Genomic DNA, 24,054 nt, shown 5'->3' with positions numbered 1-24,054 from the left:
TCAAGGAGCAGATAATCAGGGATGGAGCAAATCTCCCATGTCTGAACGGGTCTGAGTGAACCCCCCAGTATACAGTATCATTAAGCCCTGAAATCCCTCTCCATTTCAGTAACATACAACCTTTCATTATTCCTGTAAATGAAATGTTGTATTGCACCTGCCAAATTATTATCGATTGTCTTTATCTCTCTGTATCCTTTTGCAGACTGTCCGCCCTGTCTTGATAATTTATTCTCTCGCTTATCACAGCGACATCACCAAACTCAGCATCTGTATATCTGTTCCATCTTCCTGATCATTGGTATAGATTGTAAATAGTTGAGAACTCAGCACTGGTCACTGTGTGACTCCAATGGTGACGTTCTGTCAAACTGATTAAGACTAATTTGTCCGTAGTGCTTGCTTCCTGTTTGATAGACAGTCCTCCCTCATTACTGCGGAGCACAGTCAAAAGGCTGAATATGAAAGACGAATCCAACCTCTCGAACCTGCTCCGTCATTGAATACAATCATGGCTGATGTCATCGCGGCCTCTGTTCCACTTTCCTGCTATCTCTCCATACTAAGACTCTGGTCTCTTGTTGTAGATTGCGCCACATGAAAAAATATACACTCCACATCTACACTTTCAATTACGTTTAGCATTTTACAGACCTCAATGAGATCTCCTTCCATTCTTATAAACTCGAGAGTATCGGCCAGAACTGCTTAATTTCTCTTCATAAGACAAACACTTCAAATATGGAATCAATCTAATGAACCTCGTCTGAATTGCTTCCAATGCAAATACCTCATTCTGCAGGACACCCAAACTGTACTCCAGTTCAAGCTTCACTAATGCCTTGCATAGCTACACCAACACTCTATCCTTTAAAATTAAACGCTGAAATTATGCTTGCATTTCTCATTACTTGAAGTACCAGAATGCAAGTTTTCTGTGATATGCAAGCAAACAACCAGATCCCTCTGCACCTAAGCACTTTGAAGTTTCTCTCCATTTTGATAATAATTAGCCTTTCTATTACGCTGGCCATATTTATCTACTTTAATTTACATTGCCAAATGTTGGCCCAATCACCCAAATTATCCATATAGTTTTTAAATCTCTTGCATAATCATTCCGAAGTAATTTCCCACCAATGTTAGTGTCGTCTGAAAATGTAGCTGTTGTATTTTCTATCCCGTCAACCGAGTAATAATATCGATCGCAAATAGTTGAGGCATGAGAAGTGAAATCGTTGACACCCCACAAATTGCATTTTCCAAACGAAAATGACACATTTAATCCATCTGACTGCATATTGTTGGTTAATCAATCCTCTATCCAAGCTAATAAATTACTCCTAAACGATGTTGTCTGATCTTACCACTGGCTCTTTGGAGAAGCGACACATCCAATGCCTTCAGGAAGACCAGATATATTCCATCTCCAGGATTCCCACTATCCACCTTATTTGTCACATCTTTAAGTAACTCAAGCAAACACTTCAATTCTGATGATTTATCCTTTGTAAAACCATGTTGACTCCGATGGATTGGAGTATAACTTTGCAAATTTCCTCAACAATGGATTCTAATAATTTGCCTTAAGTTACAATAGTTAATTCTTACATTTTACTCCCTAATGTATGCAGTTATTGTAAGTTCTTCCCTTTCGAAAACCTTTACTTTTTCTATTAATTCCTGCATTAATGGGCACACGTTTTTAAGAGATTTGCTCCAATTGCTGTGTAAGAGCCATGTGTGGCTGAATGGACTCAACATGCTGCTGGTGTACAAATTCGATGGACTGACGTCTTTCTGGTGTTCCCATGTTGTCATCTCCAAGGCCAGAATGACCTCCTCCTGTTGATGCGTTAGAGGCTTGGTGGATGATGGAATCTTCCTGTTGCTGTGTAACAGCTTGAAAGGTTGATGGGTCTTCTCATAATCCTCCATAATGGGCTGGAGATACTGAACGGACACCCCATGTATCCGGGAGATGGGACCGAGGGAGTGATTAATCTTCTCCTGTTCCCTTACAACAGACACGTGTCTGAATTATCTTCTCCTTTCTCATGAAAGAAGTCTCAGTTAGTTTGTATCCTTATCCATTTCCCTTGCAACAGGCTCGATGGGTCTGAATGGCCTCCTATTATCCCAGTGTAACAATTCCCCAGCCACTGTGTGACCTCTTCCAGTTTCTATGTTACAGACTTGAGGTGGCTGAATGGACTGTTCCTGTTGCTGTGTCCAGTGTTATAAGCTCGATGGGGCTGGCTGACCTCCTCCTGAAAATGTACGTTAGACTCCAGGGACTGAATAGCCTCGTCCAGTTCTGACGTAACGGGGGTGAAGGCCTGAATATGCTTCTGCTGTTTCTTGTAACAGTCTGGAGAACAGAATGGATTCCGTCATTATCTGTGCAATTGGCTACAGATGTTGACTCCTTCCTTGTCATCTATGTTGAAATAAGATCATCTTTCATTCTTGTTAACTCCAATGACATTTGGATCAACCTGATCATCATTTCCTTATAAGTTAACAACTTCATTGCAGGAATCAGTTGAGGGAACCATCTCTGAGCCCTTTCCAATGTAACAATATCCTTTCCTTAATGGGGAGATTAAATCTGGACACACTACTCCATATGCATTCTCACTAAGACCCTATGCAGCTGCAACAATACTTTACGAGCCTGTTGTAAGGTTCCCACCCAGGTTAGGACAGTCTCACATGTCTCGGGGAATACACTGCATTGTTTAAAATCATTGTCCTTTTCTAATCCATCAGCAGAACGGGACATCTGGAGAAAATCTCACAATGTCGCTTGAGAAGATCTTAAATGATGTGGCGAGATGATTTCTCCCATTAATCTCCCCAGAGTCCATGTCGCTTAGATTCCACAGAATTTAATAAGGTGGAGCGTAAAAAAAACAGCAAAGAGGAGCAAACATTGATGGGAATTATATATCAAAGTGAAAGCTGCAATACAAATGTTGGGCATGCTATTAAACAGGAAAATGAGATATACACATTTGTAAGTACTGAGGCAATAATGTACTGTTTAAATTGTATCTAAACTGTGTTAACTCAACTAAATGGTAATGCTGGGAAAAATGGATTTCATGACCACGTGTGAGATGGTTTGCGTTGACATTATGTCGAGCACCGAGCGAGACAAGGTTATTTAGGAATTGGTGTTGGATGATCAGAAGAGCTAATTGAAAACTTTGCTGTAAAGGACATTTTGGGAACAGTGACCACAATGTATTGGGTTTCTGACGTTAGAGTACACGACGGTTTTTGTTTGATTTGAAGTAACCGTTATAAATCTGAGTCATGCAAGCCCTGAATGTGTGAGAAGAAAGTGGGGAGTACAGATGCTGGAGATCAGAGTCGAAGAGTGTGGTGCTATAAAATCACAGTAGGTCAGGTAGCATACTAGGAGCAGGAGATTCGACGTTTCAGGCATAAGCTCTTCATCAGGAATGAGGCTTATGGGCCAAGGGGGCTGAGAGATAAATGGGATGGTAGTGTGGCAGGGGGAGGTTGCTGGGAATGCGATCGCCAGATGAAGGTGGGGTTGAAAGTGATAGGTAATGAACGGAGACAGAACGCCTCATCTACTGCATGCATTAAACCCAATGTAGTCTTCTCTACATTGGAGAGACAGGACGCCAACTTGTTGATCATTTCAGATAACATGGCTGGGACAGCCACATTGACCAACTCCAAAGTATTGTGGTTGAATACTTTAACTCCCTTTCCTAATCTGCCAAAGACATAGAACATAGAAGAATACAGATCAGTACAGGCCCTTTGGCCCTCGATGTTGCGCCGATCCAAGCCCACCTAACCTATACTAACCCACTATCCTCCATATACCTATCCAATGCCCGCTTAAATGCCCATAAAGAGGGAGAGTCCACCACTGCTACTGGCAGGGCATTCCATGAACTTACGACTCGCTGAGTGAAGAACCTACCCCTAACTTCAGTCCTATATCTACCCCCCCCTTAATTTAAAGCTATGCCCCCTTGTAATACCCGACTCCATACGCGGGAAAAGGTTCACACTGTCAACCCTATCTAACCCCCTAATCATCTTGTACACCTCAATCAAGTCACCCCTAAACCTTCTTTTCTTTAATGAAAACAGCCCCAAGTGTCTCAGTCTTTCCTCATACGATCTTCCTTCCATACCAGGCAACATCCTGGTAAACCTCCTCTGCACCCGTTCCAGTGCCTCCACATCCTTCCTATAGTATGGCGACCAAAACTGCACACAATATTCCAGATGCGGCCGCACCAGAGTCTTATACAACTGCATCATGACCTCAGGACTCCGGAACTCAATTCCTCTACCAATAAAAGCCAGTACGCCATATGCCTTCCTCACCGCACTATTTACCTGGGTGGCAACTTTCAGAGATCTGTGTACATGGACACCAAGATCCCTCTGCTCATCCACACTACCAAGTATCCGACCATTAGCCCAGTACCCCATCTTTTTGTTATTCTTCCCAAAGTGAATCACCTCACACTTAGCTACATTGAATTCCATTTGCCACCTTTCTGCCCAGCTCTGCAGCTTCTCTATATCCTGCTGTAACCTGCCACATCCTTCCTCACTGTCAACAACTCCTCCGACTTTCGTATCATCCGCAAACTTGCTCACCCAACCTTATAACCCCTCTTCCAGGTCATTTATAAAAATGACAAACAGCAATGGTCCCAAAACAGATCCTTGCGGAACACCGCTAGTGACGGCACTCCATGAAGAAACTTTGCCATCAACTACTACCCTCTGTCTTCTTCCATCCAGCCAATTCCTAATCCAAACCTCCAACTCACCCTCAATGCCATATCTCCGTATTTTCTGCAGTAGCCTACCATGAGGAACCTTATCAAACGCCTTACTAAAATCCATATATACCACATCTACCGCTTTCCCCTCATCAACCTCCTTCGTCACCTTTTCAAAGAATTCAATAAGGTTTGTGAGGCACGACCTGCCCTTCACAAAACCATGCTGACTATCCTTGATCACATTATTCCTATCCAGATGTGCATAAATCCTATCCCTTACAATTCTCTCTAAGACTTTGCCCACAACAGAAGTGAGACTCACCAGCCTATAGTTACTAGGGTTATCCCTACTCCCCTTTTTGAACAAGGGAACCACATTTGCTATCCTCCAGTCTTCTGGCACTACTCCAGTAGACAAAGAGGACATAGAAATCAAGGCCAATGGCTCTGCAATCTCCTCCCTTGCTTCCCAGAGAATCCTAGGATAAATGCCATCAGGCCCAGGGGACTTATCTATTTTCACCTTTTCCAGGATTTCCAACACCTCTTCTCTACATACCTCAAAGCCATCCATTCTACTTATTTGTGACTCAGTATTCACATCGACGACAATGCCCTGTTCCTGAGTAAATACTGAAGAAAAGTATTCATTCAGTGTCTCCCCAATCTCTTCCGCCTCCACACGCAACTTCCCACTACTATCCTTGACTGGACCTATTCCTACCCTAGTCATTCTTTTATTCCTAACATACCCATAGAAAGCCTTAGGGTTTTCCCTAATCCTACCGACTAAGGACCTTTCATGTCCCCTCCTTGCTGCTCTTAGCTCTCTCTTCAGCTCCTTCCTGGCTACCCTATAACTCTCAATCGCCCCAATTGAACCTTCACGTCTCATCTTGAGATAGGCCGCCCTCTTCCATTTAACAAGGGATTCCAATTCCTTATTAAACCACGGCTCCCTCGCACGACCCTTTCCTCCCTGCCTGACAGGTACATAATTATCAAGGACACTCAATAGTTGCTCCTTGAACAAGCTCCACATATCATTTACACTCTTGCCTTGGAGTCTACTTTTCCAAGCCACACATCCTAAGTCATGCCTCACCACATCATAATTTCCCTGACCCCAGCTATAACTCTTGCCCTGTAGTACACACTTATCCCTCTCCATCACGAGAGTAAAAATCACCGAATTATGGTCACTATCCACAAAGTGCTCACCTACCTCTAATTCTAACACCTGGCCTGGTTCGTTACCCAGAACCAAATCCAGTATGGCCTCACCTCTTGTTGGCCTGTCTCCATATTGTGTCAGGAAACTCTCCTGCACACATTGAACAAACACTGACCCATCTAACGAACTTGAGCTATAGCTTTCCCAATCAATATCAGGAAAGTTAAAGTCCCCCATAACAACCACCCTATTACTGTCACTCATCTCCTGAATCACCTTCCCTATCCTTTCTTCAATGATTCTAGGACTATTAGGAGGCCTGTAAAAGACTCCTAACAGGGTGACCTCACCTTTCCTATTCCTAACCTCAGCCCAAACTACCTCAGATGGCAAGTCCTCATCCATCGTCCTTTCCACCACTGCAATACTATCTTTGACAAGCAATGCAACACCTCCCCCTCTTTTACCCCCACCTCTGACCCTACTAAAACATTTAAATCCTGGAACCTGCAACAGCCAATCCTGTCCCTGTTCTAGCCATGTCTCCGTAATAGCCACAACATCGAAGTCCCAGGTACCAACCCACGCTGCAAGTTCAGCTACCTTATTTCGTATACTTCTTGCATTGAAGTATACACACTTCAAGCCACTTTCCTGTTTACAGACACCCTCCTTGGAAATTGATGCCATGTTCCTAACCTCCCTACACTCCAGGCCCTGCACCCTGAAGCTACAATCTGGGTTCCCATGAGGGTTGTGGGCCTGATCCATCGCCGAACCCGAACCACCAGAAGCCTGGAGGAAGAAAGCCTCATCTTCTACCTTGGGACACTCCAACCACAAGGGATCGTGGTGGATTTCCCCATTTCCCATAACTCCACCTTATTGAAGTCCAACCTTCCAACTCAGTACCGCCCTTTGAACGTTTGTCCACCTTCCTTCCCATTAATCTGGTCCACCCTCCTCTCCGACTATCACTTTCAACCCCACTTTCGTCTACCTATTGAATCAAAGGAAGCATCTTAGAAAAACCCCATGTATTGTAGCAAGCCAGTGGATTCAGAGAAATGTAGGACCCAGCAAAGGACGACCAAGAAACTGAGAAAAAAAAAATCAACAAGAGAAAAAGCGTGCAAACAAAAGACAAACATAAAGACTGCTAAAAACCTTCGATCAATGTATGAAACAAAAATTAAAACAAGGTCAAATGTGGGACAGTGGGTGTGCGAATAGGGTAATTTATTGTAGAGAACAGAGATATCGCAGGGAAAAGAAACAGTTTCGTTGTGTTTATTTTCAAGGAAGAATATCCAGAAATTCTCCCAGAAATGCCAAGTGACCATGGGACTTGTGTACGTAAAGTCTAAAATCATTGTATCAGTGGTGAGGTCATCTTTGAAAAGAAAGCTGGATTGAGTATTTATAAATCTGACAGATCAGATGTACTTCAAACAAGAATTTCAGAGGAAGCAGCAATAGACATGTTGATTGCATTGCGGATTTTTACGTTATTTTCCAATACATTCCCGAAAGATATTTTGCCAATCTGGATAAGGCAAATGTTATAAATATTACCAAACAGTTTAAGTAAGGATGAAGATGGAGAGTGGTAAACTGCAGACCAGGTAACTTGTCATCCGCAGTCGGGTGTCTGTTGAGCTCATTTACAAAAAAAAACATCCTACTAGATATACAGAAGGTAATGGCAAAACTGGGGAGTGTGATAACGCATCGATGAAAGGAAAACCATATGTGGCAAACAATTTTTTGGAATGGTTTGAAGATTGTTCTTGTAGACATAGGCAATGAATAACCAATGGATAACATATAGTTAGATATTCAGGAGCATTTTTTTTAAGAACTCATACAATAAGCTTATAAGAGAAGTTAAAGCGACAGGTATTGGGAAGAACATATGCAAATGGGAAAGTAAAAATTAGGTTTACATTCATGTGAATGTAATTGGAATATAGAAGATGTCGTGCACCAGTTACACAGAATGTTGGTGAGACTAACCTTAGTCCCAATCTAAGATAAAATATACTGACGGCAGAGGAACTGCAAAAGGTATTCTCTGGACTAACCCTTAAGATGGAAAGATTGTCTGATGTGGAAACTCAGCCTGTGATCTCGAGTTTCAAAAGATTTGAGGAGATTGTAGTGAAACTGAGAAACGTAGAAACATAGAGGGGACTGAATAACAGAGGGATATGGCGAAGTGCAAACAGGCGAGATCAGGGAGAATCCCACGATATTCTACATGTACAAGTAGAACAGAATAATCAGCAAACAGTTAGTGTCATTAGAAACCAAAGAGGCAATCTGTGTGTGAAGCTGGAGAACAGTGATAGATTGTGACATGAGACCTTCACATCTCTTTTACTTGGGAGAAGGAGGATGCAGGGACAGAATTCGAGAATATGGACTGGAAAGCTCTTGAAAAGATCGATCTAAAATACGAGCTGGGGTTTGATGCTTTATCTGGTATAAATTTGGACCAATCGCCAGTTCTGGATGAGTTTTATCACAGGCTACTGTTGTAGACAAGGGAGGAAAGACTCTGCCTGAAAATATTAATTAGAATCTGACAAAAGGTGAGATACCAGAGAACTGGAGAACAGCTAATATGATTCCACTTCACAGTACGGTTGGTGGAGGCAGACCAGGGAATTATAGACGAGTGAGTAATAGATCACTGTTAGGGAAACTACTGGAGAAAATAGGGAAGCAGAAAATTGAGTTCTGATCAGAGTCGCAAGGTTTGATCAGGGATAATCATCATGCTTTTATCAGAGAGAAGTAACATCTAATGAATTTGATTGAATTAGTTTGAGGAGGCCGCTTGTTTAATTTTGCAGCAAGGCCTTTGACAAAGTTCCAAATGGGAAACTGAAAAATAAAACAAAATCTTACAGTATCAAGGATAACATGACAAGTTACAATGGAAATTGTCTTAGTGGCAGGAGACAGAGGGTGGTTGGAGAAAGCTGTTTGGTGACTGGAGACCAGTGTCCCCTGGTGTACCACAGGGATCAGTATTGTATCCCTTTTGTTTGTGGTATTCATAAATGATGTAGATGTGAATATGGAGCGGTGTGGAAGAGGAGGTGGGAGTTGTGATAAGTTAATTTATGTTTGACATAAAGATTGGCCCGGTGGTTGGCAGTGAGGAGGAAGGTCTTATGTTACATGAACCTACAAATGGATTGGTAAGATCGTCAGATCAATGGCAGATGGAATGTAACCTGATAGATATGAGGTGATGCACTTTGGAAGAAGGAACCAGACAGGGGAGGACTCAATGAATGGCAGCACACTAGCAATCTCAGAGCGTGCTTCTCCACACATCCCTGAATGTGGTCAGACAGGGCAATAGGTTAGTTAAGAAGTCACGCGCGACTGTCGGTATAGACTTTGTTCATAATGACATCGGTTGTAAGAGTTATGCAGGACTTTGGTTAGGTCAGGATGGAATATTGTCTACAGTTCTTGGAGCCTCATTACACGGAGGATGTGATTACACTGGAGGGGGAGCAGAGGGGATTCAGCAGGTTGTTCCCTGGGATGGAACATATCAGCTATGGGGAGAGACTGGATAAGCTCGGGTTGTTTACTTTGGAGCAGAGAGGCTGAGGGGGACGTGATTCAGAAGGATAAGCTGACGAGGAGCATGGACAGGGTGGATAGACAGCAGCTGTTCCTTTTACTCAGAGAATCAAGAACAAGGGAACGCTGTGAAAGGTTTGAGGTTCACAGAGGGTTTAAAGATTTTTTTCACCTGGAGGGTGTACAGGTTTGGAATGTACTTCCTGAGAGGAGGGTTATCACAACCATTAAAAAGTAATAAAAAGTAAGTGCCATAACATGCCACGCCATGGGTGTGGGAAAGTGGGACTAATGTAGATTGTGCTGTATTTCTATTGGCAACGAGTCTATGGTTCTGTGAGTGTATGGTGTGGAAGGTCAATTATTGAGCAGCTTGTGAAAGGAATTGATGCATATCTGAAGAGTACATTCACAAGAATTATAAGAGTGAACTGTAATAGCTTGTCAAATTGTCAACGTGAGAAATATTAGAAAACAAGTGCTGCTTCCTTACAATCTGAAACCAGAGAATGGAGAAAGGGCAACAGGGAAATTGCAGAACTATGAAACGACTACTTCATTTCTATCTTCATAGAACTTTCTAACAATACTAGACAAACCAAGTCTGGTGTGGAAAAATGATATAGTACATGGAACATAGAACATAATAAGTAAATGGTTTAGGAGAACTTATTGGGACTGAAAGTAATGTCCGTGGACAACACTAAGATAGATTTATGAAATGGGAATTATGTTTGAGAAACAGACTGGGAGACAAAAGAAAGAGAAGCAATGGATGTAAAACATATGGATTTTCAGAACCGTTTTGGTGAAGTTCAAGTCCGGTTTGCAAAATCAAATCTGAGTGGATTAGGGCGAAGATATGGACATGTTTCTAGAATGAGACAGCTGGCAGGAAACAGTGAATAGAAATAAACAGACTCGTCAAGCAACAGCCTGACATTGCCTGTAAGGTATGATTCTGTGAGGATGACTACGTCCCAGACTCCCCATTACCTTTCCCGGATATCTCCTATCTCACCAGAAGGAGCGACACAACTGACATGGCGGCACAGTGGGATACAGTTGGAAGGGAATTGCTCTGGGAGTCTTCAACAGTGTCTCTGTATCCCATGAAGTCTCATAGCGTTAGTTTACACATAGGAATGGAAACCTCCTGCTGTTTACCATGTACCAGCCTCTCTCAACTGATGAGTCAGTACTTCTCCATGCTGATCAACACGTGGGCGCACGATGTACTCTGGGTGAGGGATTTCAATGTCCACCACCAAGAGTATATCTGCAGCAACATTACTGATGAAGCTGGTCGGGTCCTAAAGGATATAACTGCGAGGCTGGGTCTATGGCAGGTGATGAAGGAACCAACAAGAGAAAAATACATACTTGACCACATCCTTACTAATCTGCCAGCTGTAGAAGTATCGGTAAGAGTGACGACCGCATAGTCACTGTAGAGAAAAGTCCCACCTTCACATTGAGAGTAACATCCATCATTTTGAGTGGCACTATCACCATGCTAAATAAGGCATACTTCTAACATATCTAGTAGCTCAAGTCTGGGTTTACTTAAGGTGCGGTGGGTCAGCAATAGCAGCAGCAGAATTGTACTCCAGCGCAACCTCATGGCCTGGCAGATCCCCCTCACAACAATTACCATCAAGCCAGAGGACCAACCTTGGTACAATGAAGTGTGCAGGATGGCAGGAGCAGCACCAGGCATACCTGAAAATGAGGTGTCAGCCTGGTGAAGCCACCAACCAGGACAACGTGTGTGCCAAACAGCAGATGCAGTAAGTGATAGACAGAGCTAATTGATCCCACAAGCAACGGATCAGATCTAAGCTCTGCAGTCCTTCCACTTCTAGTTGAGAATAGTTATGGACAATTAACCAAGTCATTGGTGGAGGAGATTCCACTAATATCCCCATCCTTAATGATGGACGAGCCCAGCACCTCAGTGCACAAGTTGAGGCTGATGCATTCGCAACAATCTTCAGTCAGAAGTACTGAGTGGATGATCCATCTCAGCCTCCTCCAGTGGTCCTCAGTAATTCAGTTACCAGTCATCAGCCAATTCGATTCAGTCCACGTGATATCCAGATTCATCCAGATTCAGTTGGAGTTACTGGATACTCCAAAGGGTACATACCCTGGCAATATTCTGGCAATATACAGAAAACCTGTACTGCAGAACTTGTCACTGACCCAGCTAAACTGTTGCAATATCGTTACATCAACATTTCCCCGATTACATGGAAAATTACCCAAGTATCCCCTATACATAAAAAGCAGAACAAATCCAATCTAACCAATTACCAACCCATCAGTCTACTCTCAATCATCAGTAAAGTGATGGAAGGTGTCAGTGCTTTCAAGCAGCACCTGCTCAGATATAACCTGGTCAACGACGCCAGTTTGGACTCCAGCAGAGCCACTCAGCTCCTGACCTCATTACCTTTTTTCAAACATTGACAAAAGAGCTGAATTCCAGAGGTGGGGTGAGAGTGACAGCCCTTTAAAACATGGCTGCCTCCGACCAAGTGTGGCATCAAGGGACCTGAGCAAAACTGGAACCAAGGTGTATCCGGGGCAAACTCCCCGCTGGTTAGAATCATACTAGACACGTAGGAAGATGGTCATGATTGGTTAGGGTCAGTCAATCCATCTCCAAGACAAGTCTGTGGGAGTCCCTCGGTCAGTAGCCTCAGCCCAAACATCATCAGTCTACTTCATCAATGACCTTCCTTCCATTTTAAGGTCAGACGTTGGGATGTTCGCCAATGATTGCACCATGTCCGGCAACATTTGTGGCTCCTCAGATACTGAAGCAATACATGTCCAAATGCGACAAGATCTGGAGAGTATCCAGGCTGACAAGTGGCAAGTAATATTCAGGCCACACAAATGCCATACCGTGACTATCACCACTAATATACAATCTAACCACTGCCCCTTGGCATTCCATGGTGCTACCATCACTGAATCCACAGTGGACTGCAACGGTTCAACAAGGCAGCTCACCACCATCTTCTCACGGGGCCACCAGAGTCAGGCAATAAATGCTGGCCCAGCCAGTCACACCCAGATTCAGGAAATAATTAAATTGAAACACAACATTACTTTTAACAGACGAAGGTTGATGACGTATCACAGGGATCGGTGCTCAGGCCCCAGCTGTTCACAATATCCATTAAACATAGGTGGAAATCTCAGTGAGATACATAAAATTCTGACAGGGTGAGACAGATTGGAAGCAGGGATGCTAATTCCCCAGGCTGTGGTGTCTAAAAAAAGGGGCGACAGTATTAGCTACAGACAGGTCATTCTGCATGAGATGAGCATAAATGTCTGCACTCAGACACTGGTGACCCTTGGAAATTCGCTCACAACTGATAGCCAAGACACTGAATATAAATAAGGATTTAGAGACAGTAAAGGGATGGTGGGAGAGCAGGATAATGATGTGGAAATAAATGGCCAGGTGTCATTATATTGAATTGGGTAGCAAACTCGACAGATCAAAGGCACTACTGCACTTCCTATTTTATAGCTTCACAAGTTAATCACATTAAGGGATGAGTAAAGTGTGTGGAAAAAGTGCATTGAGGAGATGTTTGAACATGAACTGTAATGGGGAAAGCTCAATGTGTTGTATGGCCTACGCCATTCCTGATGTTTTTGTGCGGCCTGTAAATGTCATAAGCTCTCAGATGTTAGGAAGGAGGTCTCTGCAGGAAAACAGGACTGTGTTTCTCATTCCCTTTTCCGATACTGAGGCTGAGGCCGGCTGTTCTGTCTGGTTTTATCCTTTAGACCTCAGAACAATTTGATACAATAGAATGTCTTGGTTAGTGGATTCAGAGACCATTGAAAAGTTTATCACATGTCTGTGTATCTGCAGTCACGTTTAGGCCAGACCAGGAAAGCACGGGAGATTCACTTCCTGAAAGTACCTTTGCGAAGCAAATTGGTGTTTCCAATCTACATTGGCTTGAAGGTCACTATTACGGACACCAGATTTTGCATCTTAATATTTTGCCAGTTGTTTTTAGCTTCCACCAGCTGCCAGAGCATTATCCTGGTTTGGATTAGTAATCCAGTGTCATTTCCACAGCAGCACCATCTCCACATGGGACCGAGCAGAAACCACACTGAGCAGGTTATTGCTGTGCTGCTTGACAGATCTGTCAAACATACCTCCCACCAATTTGACTATCGTGCTTGGACTGAGGGTAATTATACTTCTCTTAGGAACTGAACATAGTTGAGTAATTTTCCTCATTGCCAGGGAGATGTCAGATTTGGAGCTGGAATGAAACAGCTTCCCCAGGGACACGGCTTATTGTGCAGCACAAGTCTTCAGTCCTATTGCAGGAATGGGGTCAGGGCCAATTGCCTTTGTCGTATCTACTGTGTTCAGCTGTTTCTCCATGTCACGTGTAGCAAATTGAATTGGTTGAAGACTGCCATCTGTGATTCTGTGGGCATCATGGCGAGGGTGAGGTGGATCATCAACTCTACACTTCTGGCTGAGGATTGTGCAGATACCACATCCTGGTCTTTCACACTGATTAGATTAGATTAGATTAGATATGCAGAGCTGTTCGATTAATTAGGATGGGGATATTTGTGGATTCCTTTGCTCCAGCCATTTGTTTAATCGTCCATTACCATTTACGACAGAATGTGGCAGGACTGTGGAGCTTTGATCAGACCTGTAGTTTTAATGGGTTCGCATCGGGTTTAGGTTGACGTGGTTCTGACCCTGACATATTCACCCACAGTCAATACTGAAACACAGATTGTATTGATGGCAATGGCAGACTGAGGGATTATCCTAGGGAAAATGTTACAGGTTGTGGTTGAATGCTGTTTTGCTTCTCCCGCTGCAGTGGTCTGCAGCACTACATAAATACGCAGTTTTGTGCTGCAATATCTGCAATGCAATTCTGCTGTCTATCCCTCAGTTCACGTCGAGTCCCATTCACCCATCAGCCCTGTACACGGTGACCTACTCTGGTTTCTGATGTGGTAACACTTCCATTTTCATACTCTCATTCTGCTGATGGTCTATCCCTGGGTCATGCTTCCAATCTAACACATTCTGCAAAACCAATTAACTGATTTTAATTCAATTGTTTAATTCATCTGAATCTTTTTTCCTTGAGTAATACCATCTTCTGTGTTTAAAATGAATGCCTTTCCCTCTGTTTCTCTCCCTGACCACGATTAAGAGCTCTGCAGTGTCAGTGATACCAACCTTATGTAGTTTCAGAGCCAATGAATTCTCTGGATTCCCAATCATCTTCACCACATTGTATGTTTCCTCTTTTGGTTTGATGCCTTATCACTCAAGGTTGCCTTGTCCTCCCATGAGTATGATTCATCTTCTTTGGGATGAATTTCTGATATCCTCCAAATAATCCACAGAAATTCCTGATTTTGCTGCTCCATTCCTGATTTTGCTGCTCAGCTGCCCTTCCAACTCTGGTCAGCTCCTCCCGCATGTCTTTGTACTTATGTTACTCACTTATAATCACATTGCATCAAGAAGCGAGCAATAGATATAAACTGAAAGAAGGAGTTTTGAGAGAAGAGACGCAAAGAATAATTGGTAAGTTTCTTAACTAGTACAAAGAGAGAAACATAGGTGAGGAAACGTGAAAAATGAGAAAACTAGATCATCGAAAGAAGTAGACGTATATTCCTCAATGTTTTGGCAATTCCTGTGTGCTGTGGTCCTTTGTACAGTGTGTGCACAACAGAGTAATGTGTTCAAATGGTGGGTCTGATGTCAGAATTTTTATCTCCAATAATATGACAGACACTAGCTATGAAAAGAACCCAACAGGCCAATATATTTAATTCTGGTAGAAAGGGGATTAACTGAAATAAGTTGGGACACCGGAAGCAAGGATTTATAACACACATCCTGATAAGAATGAGAGATTGGAGTAGAGAATTCCAGAAAAGGAGGGAATGTTGAGAAAAGGGGAACAAATCCTTTTAGATGAGAATGAAATGATGTTTTAATGTTTTATAAATTTTATACATCATATGCATCACTTTTCGTTAATTGTCTCCGTTGATCATTTAGAATGCGTTGTGTAATGGCAGACTGAGGAGATTATTCGAGGCTAAAAGTTACAGGTTGTGGTTGAATGCTGTTCTGCTTCTCCTGCTGCTGTAGTCTACAGCACTACATAAATACGCAGTTTTGAGCTGCAATATCTGCAATGCAATTCTGCTCTCTGTCCCTTAGTTCACATCGAGACCCATTCACCCATCAGTCATGTACCCAGTGAGCTACTCTGGTTTCTGATGTGGTAACACTTCCATTTTCATGCTTTAATTCTGTTGAGGGTCTCTCCCCGGGTCATGCTTTCAATCTGACACATTCAGATTAACTGATTTTAATTCAATTGTTTAATTCATCTGAATCTTTTTCCTTGAGTAATATCATCTTCTGTGTTTAAAGTGAATGTGTTTCCTTTGTTTCTCTCCCAGACCATGATTAAGAGCTCCATAATAGCAGTGATGTCAGCCTTATGTAGTTTCAGAGCCAATGAAATCTCTAGATTCCTAATCATCTTCACCACATTGTATGTTTCCTCTTTTGGTTTGATGCCTAATTACTCATGGTTGCCTTATCCTGCCATGAGTATGTTTCATCTCCTTTGGGAGAATTTCTGATATCCTCTTATATATCCCCAGAAATTCCTGCTTTTGCTGCTCCGTGATCTGCCCTGCTCGTCTCCCCTTCCAATTAACTCTGGCCAGCGCCTCCCGAATGTCTTTGTAGTTACATTGCTTAATTATAATCACATTACATCAAGAAGAGAGCAATAGATATAAACCGAAAGAAGGAGCTTTGAGAGAAGGGACGCAAAGAATAATTGGTAAATTCCTTAACTAGATACAAAGAGATGAAGAGCGAGACAACATAGATGAGGAAATGTGAAAAATGAGAAAACTAGATCATCGAAAGAAGTAGATGTACATCCCTCAATGTTTTTGGCAATTCCTGTGTGCTGTGGTCCTTTGTACAGTGCATATACAACAGAGCAATATTTTCAAATGCTGGCTCTGATGCCAGAATTTTTATCTCCAATAATATGACAGACACTAGCTTTGGAAAGTACCCAACAGGCCAATATATTGAATTCTGGTAGAAAGGGGATTAACTGAAATAAGTTGGGACACCAGAAGCAAGAATTTATAACACACATCCTGATAAGAATGAGAGATTGGAGTGGAGAATTCCAGAAAACGAGGGAACGTTGAGAGAAGGGGAACATATCATTTTAGATGAGAATCAAATGATGTTTTAATGTTTTATAAATTTTAGACATCATATGCATCATTTTTCGTTAGCTGTGTCTCCGTTGTTCATTGAGAATGTGATGTACACATACGAAAAATGTTACATATCGGCACACACACATTAATTAAACAGTGTATATAAAATCATTTTTTCCGCCATTGAAATGGTCCTGTTGTCGTGTTACCAGGATACATGAACACCAACTGGCCACCAAAAGACATGACCCATTATCACTATGTTCCATACATAGAGATAAAGAAGGGCACCAATTTGATTGGGACAACGCACACACATACTAAGACACGCAAGGACGTTCTTAGAGGAATGGCATTCTGAGCAGAAGTCCACCAATAAACACAGCAATTTAGATCCTATCTACCTTCTCTTTTAAAACAAAGAAACCGGAAATGACATCACCCCTCTTAAGAAACCAAGACCTATAAACAGAGAGGCGCGACATACCACCAGCAGATCAGCAGAGACTCGGATGATATTACCTGGTCATAGTGCCGAAACATCTGAAAACACACATTCAAGCACAGCGAGATAACTTGCATATATACAAATTATTTTTATTTTATTAGTGGAGTTTGGGACTTCATTGTCACTCACGTTTTAACAGATTACGAGGCGAGGTGAGCTTTTCTGGATTTGTGATTTTAATTAACAGAAGGGCTCAACTTTGAGGTCTTAACAGTTTGGGAACTTGCCATATGGGATTTGGACATATTTCGGTTACAAAATGTCCCAGCAAATTCCAACACGTTGCAATTAGTGACCTAGATCTTCAAATAAAACCGGTGGGAAAAATTGTTTAATTTTGTTTACTTGTGGTTGGTTAAATTAAAAGTGAGAGAAATGGTTTTTAACATTAATAAAGAGGTTCTCAAATTTGCCTAGAAAGTTTAGAAAGACAGAAGCAGGACATATTTTAGAATTAGCAAATAGGTTGGAATTGGGTTTAAACTCTCTTTCCACAGAGAATTGTGAGAGCATGGAATGCCTTGCCAGCAGCAGTTGTGGAAGCAAGGTCATTGGGGACATTTAAGAGACTACTGGACATGCATATGGTCACAGAAAATTGAGGGTGCATACATGAGGATCAGTGGTCGGCGCAATATCGTGGACTGAAGGGCCGGTTCTGTGCTGTACTGTTCTATGTTCTATGCTCAGTGACAAGAGGAAAGCTAAAATTATAATGGAGTTGGTCAAGCACTTTTATGTATCAGAGAAACAGACAAGTGCAGTTGAGGTATAAAAAAACTTAAATTGCAAATATGGCAACTGAAGTTACAAGATAAAGAAATAGATGGAAACAGAGAGAGAAGACAGAGAAAGAGATGAAAAAGAAAGAGAGAGAGAATTTGAAATTGAGAAGTTTGGAATTAGACAAGAAAGTTAAATTAACAGGATGGAGATGAAGGAAGAACGTAGGAATGTATACAACTATGTTAATACCTTGCCATATTTCGGTGAGAAAATGTCAAAACCTTTTTTATTTCATTTGAGAAAATGGCTCGGCAGATGAAGTGTCCAGTGAACTTGCGGGTAATGCCTGTTCAGAATAAGCTGGTGGGCACAGCTGGTGAGGTGTGTGCAGCGCTATCAGATGAGGTGTCAAGAGATTATGCAGATGTCAAACTGGTTGTGTTGATTGGTTATGACTTGGTGCTAGAAGCATATAGACAAGGTTGACAAAAATAGAGACGGAACAAGGTCAGACTTATGTTGAGTTTGAAAGAATTAACCACAGTCATTTTGATACATGGGTGCTGACCATAAAAATGGATAAGTCCTGTGAGGCTCGAAGGGAGATTATTCTGCTGGAGAAGTTTGAACACTCACTTCCACAGAGGGTAAGAATTCATGTGAATGATTGTGGGCGGCACGGTGGTACAGTGGTTAGCACTGCTGCCTCACAGCGCCAGAGACCCGGGTTCAATTCCCGCCCCACGCGACTGACTGTGTGGAGTTTGCACGTTCTCCCCACGTTCTCTGCGTGGGTTTCCTCCGGGTGCTCCGGTTTCCTCCCATAATCCAAAGATGTGCAGGTCAGGTGAATTGGCCATGCTAAATTGCCCGACGTGCTCTGGGAAAAGGCGGTTTTCACTGCAGTAAAGCTGGGACACACCGTGCTGGGCAGTGAAGGGAGGCACTTGGGGAAAGATGTTGTAGAAGAGGCTAAGCCAGTGGCATTAGTGAAACTGGTAAAGGAGACCCCATGTGAAGCCCAGAAGCTGCAGGAGAGTGCACAGCCGAGGCAGGGGCGAGGTATGGAGGCAGTGCCTGATCTCTGAAATAATTCGCCTCTGTAGATAAAGTCTACTCAGAAAAAAACCGGGGGAGAAAGACAAGAAGTTATAATTTTGTGAAATACGGAATCTGCTCAGTCTCTAAGAGTTGACAAGTGATTAACATGCCAGAAAGAGTGAAAATACTTTCATCTCTTACTATTAGAGAGAAGTGAGGGCTGCAGACGCTGGAGGTAATTTGTGGAAATGGGACAGAAATTAAGCATTCCCTTGTGTAACATTCGGATGGCATGCCAAATCAAGATTGGAGAAGTAACAGTGACAGTAAGTAACAGTGTCACTTCTAGGAATACAGTTTGTTCTCGGGAACAATTTCGCAGGAAGCGAGGTGGGAGAGGCACCCCTTGTGGTGGAGGAGCCAAAGAAAGACGAGGGAATTGGGGTGTTAAAAGAAAAATACCCTGGAATTTTTGCAGACTCAATAGTGACAAGATCCCACTGTCAAATGTTCCAGCAGGAAGGAAAAACGAGCTAAAAAGACAAATGAGCTGATGCTCAGTGAACTGACACCCTGTTTGATGTAACGATGCAAAAAAAAACCTGAACAGGCAGAGGATCAGGCAGAGGTGTTTAGTCCAGAAAGGCTAATGGATTTACAAAAGATATACACCCAGACATACACATATGCACACACAAAGAAAAGGAATCAGAATATATTGTCGAACGTTATTAACTTAAAGATAGAATCCTAAAATTAAAATGGAGACCCCGACAGGTTACTGCAGAAGGGAAATGGGCCAAAGTGCACCAAATTGTGTTACCGGTAGAATACAGTGTTACGGGTAGTTCATAAACTAACTGCAGACGGTCACCTAGGTGTACAGACTCAGGCTAAGGTACAGAAGCATTACTAGCGGCATGGAATGCACAAGGACGTAATTTTTTTTTGGTCCATGACATACATGGCAAATGGTGGGTAAGTCACAGGCAGTAATAAAACCAGCACCCTGCTTGCCAATTCCTGCATTCAAAGAACATTTCACGTGGGTTATGATTAATTGTGTAGCACCCTTTTCTAAAATAGAAATGGAAAACAATATTTGCTGACCATAATGGATGTGTCTACCAGATTTCCAGAGGCAATTCCATTACGGTGTGTAAAGATAAACAGGGAGGTGCAGGGGTTGGTAGCTTTCTTTACTCGCTGTGGGCTATGCAGTAAGATTCAGTCAGACCAAGGGTCTCATTTTACCGCTCAGCTGTTTAAAGAAGTCATGGATAGCTTCAGTATACAGCAGTTTAAATCAAGTGCATCAGATCCTGAATCCCAGAGAGCCTTGGAAGGTTGGCATCAGACGCTGAAGACCATGTTAACAGCGTACCGTCATGATTATCTGAATGAGTGGAACAAAGGTGTCCCATTATATTGTTTGGCATTAGAGATGCCCCAAATTTTGCCCGAAAAGTCGATTCTCCTGTTCCCTGGATGCTGCCTGACCTGCTGCGCTTTTCCAGCAACACATTTTCAGCTCTGATCTCCAGCATCTGCAGACCTCACATTCTCCCCAAATAAATATACTCTGTTTACTTCCTTTGAGTTAATATTCGTACATGAAGGGAGAGGTCCTTTGAAATTAATTAAATATAAATTGACAGGACCGACATCGGAAATCTCAAACTTAGATTATGTGTGTGAGGTGAAGGAGAGAGTAGATGGAGTAGGTGAGTTTGCTAAACAGTATCTGAAGAATACAACATAGAGTGAAGCAGGTGGCAGATAAAAACTCTGAAACTTTGAAGATTTCCCGTGGGGATAACGTATTACAATTGCCACGAGTGATAAGAAATCCCTTCAAAGACAGGTTTAGTGGCCCATTTCAAATTTTAAAAAAATGTGGAGTCAGTTAGGCTATCTAGTAAAGATACTGGAGATGACAGAAAAACTTAATCGAGTATTTCATATGGATGAATAATGCACCAGACACATTGAAGACTCAGGAAAAGAGCTGTGGCCAGATGAACAAATTGTGCAGTTTATCTGGATGATGCCGTGATCTTTAGCAAGTGATTGAAAGCTCACATTTTACAGTTGGCAGAGCATGTTGAACGATTTCAAGAAGCAAACTTGGTAATAAACTTAAAGAAAACAGAATTTGCGAAGGCAGAGGGGAAGTTAATGGGACATTATATTGGACATGGAAGGTTGACCCCATGGAACACAAAGACGAAGGGCTTTGAGGAATTTCCCCGACCATCCTCGAAGGAAGAGGTGCTTCGATTTTTGGAACTGAGTGGATTCTATGGGAAGTTTGTTCCAAACTTCAGCAGTGTATGGGCACCACTGATGGATTTATTAAAGAAGAACACAGAATTGTGGTGGACAGAACAATGCCAGGAGGCATTTGAAAATTTTAAAGCAGGATTAATCACCCCGCACTTGTTTTAGCTGCACCAAATATTTTGAAACCCTTTGAAAATTGTATCTGATGCTCGGGATATAGGGCTCGGAGATGTATTGATATAGAAAGATGATGATGAAATTGAGTGGCCAATTGGCTACTCGTTGAAAAAACTCAATATCCACCAGAAAAAAATACAATATCCCCATTATTGAAAAAGAATGATTAAGTTTCGTATTGGCCTGACAATATTTTAATGTTTATATGTCAAACAAATTGTCAGAGATGGTTGAGGACAACAACAATTTTCTCGCATTTTTGGAATATTTAAAGACCAGAATATGAGACTATTTCATTGGAGTCTTATCTTACCGACTTTAAACTTACAAAATGTACATGCTGTGGCTCCTACAATGTGATAGCAGATGTGTTTTCGCGGATTTAAAGGACAAAGTGTCGATAAGATTTGACTTATTCCAGTGTTATAATGGTGTGCAGAATTAATATGAATGATATAACTGAGATTAATACTTTTATATTTCATAAAATTGTGATTAAGAATTAGAGGAGAAGAAATGTAGCCATCTTTTCATTCTGCTGGTTCATTTTATTTCCTGAAGCGGGGAGATGTTATGAGGCCAAAAACATGTATGGGCACTTTAAGACAGAACGGGATTTGCTGAATAGAAATTAAAGCCACAGATGCCAGATAAAGGTCACAATGTTCCACATGTCACCATTAGCTGAGAAATTGATACCTGAGTTTTGGTTGCTGTTCAAATGCAACCAAAGAGTTTAAATAACACTCAGGTTACCAGAAGCCAACAAAATTTGAATATTATTGTTTGGACACATGGAAAGCAATCAAATTATGAGAATTATTATATCATGGGGAGTATATAAACCCCGCATTCTGAACACTGGAGGGAGAGCTACTGCCATCCAACAGCAGAGCAACTGCTATCGAGCAGGAATGCTAACTGGCCATCTCAAACACTCTCTGTCAAAGACACATGTTCTTGTAAACCTACTTGCAATAAAAAAAAGACCCAGGGAGATCATCAGCTGAAAGAGTGAACACAGCGGGGAAGATAGAGACTGTATGGTCTTGAGATTGTAATGTTTAATATGTGGGTTGTTGGAACAGCATATTTTTACAGAGTTGGAGTCAGATAGTAAGTAGCTAAGAAAAGAGGGGCTTGTATTTGTGAATAGCTGTTGTTTAGTGTTCACTATTAAAGTTAAGAACTAACTTGTTAATTTTTGTTAAATTGTGGAATGTAGGAGATCTGTGTCGCTCATATTTTAACAGATTACGAGGTGAGGCGAACTTTTCTGGGTGTTTGGTTCCACTCCACCTTGTAAATGTCCATTCACGCTAACCCCAATTCCCTGCAGTTGGCCCATATCCTTCCAGTCCTTTCCTATCCACATAGTTATACAAATGCTTTTGAAATGTTGTTAATGTACCCCCCTCAACCACATCTGCTGGCAGCTCATCCATGTACCAGCCCTCTGTGTAAAGAAGTGGCCCCTTAGGTTCCCTTTTATTCCTTCCTCTCAAACCTTAAACTGATCCCCTCTAATCCTCGATTCTCTACATCTTGGAAAAAGACTGAGAGCCTTAACCCTATCCACACCCCTCGTGATTTTATACAGCTCTATAAGGACTCCCTCAGTCTCCTACACTCTAAAGAAAATGTCCGAGCTTGCCCAACCTTTCCCTACAACTCAGACCATTGGGTCCTGACAACGTCCTTGTAAATTGCTTCTGCACTCTTTTTTTAATTTAATAACTTCCTCCCTATAACAAGATGACAAGACTGAACACAATACTCCAAGTGTGGTCTTACCAAAGTCCTGTGTAACTGCAACATAAGTTCCCAACTTATATATTCAATGTCTTGCCTGATGAAGGCCAGTGTGCCAAAAGCCTTCTTCCATGCCCTGTCTACCTGTGACTCCACTCTTAGAGAACAGTGCACCTGAACACCGAGGCCTCTCTGCCCACTGCACCCCTCAAGACCCTCCCATTCACCATGAAACTCCGACCTTGACTTGAGTTTCCAAAATGCAAGACCTCACGCTTCTATATTAAATTCCATTTGCCATTTCTCGGACCACTTCCCCACCTGATTAAGGTCCTGCTTCAATTTCTGATAATCTTCCTCACTGATCATGCTCCCAATTACTTTAGTGTCATCTGCAAACTTCCTAATCATACCTTGTAGATTCTCAACCAAATCATAGATAACAAACAGCAATGGGTCCAGCCTCCGGTCTGACAAACATCCTTCCACTAAACCCTCTGCTTCCGACCATCAAGCCAACTGTGTATCCAATTGGCCAGTTCCCCCAGCATTTCAAGCAATGTAAACTTCCAGAGCAGCCTGCCATGTGGAAACTTATCAAAGGTCTTACTGAAGTCCATAGAGACTACGTCTATCACTCTGCCCTCACCAAACTTCCTGGTCACTTCATCAAAGGACTCTCAGAAATTTGGGAAGCA

This window comes from Chiloscyllium plagiosum, unplaced genomic scaffold (genome assembly GCF_037043375.1).
Source record: "Chiloscyllium plagiosum isolate Xiang-an unplaced genomic scaffold, Cpla_swu_hap1 HiC_scaffold_51, whole genome shotgun sequence".
NCBI classification, from domain to species: Eukaryota; Metazoa; Chordata; class Chondrichthyes; order Orectolobiformes; family Hemiscylliidae; genus Chiloscyllium; species Chiloscyllium plagiosum.
The sequence above is the reverse complement of the archived record's forward strand: the minus strand, read 5'-3'. Positions refer to the sequence as shown.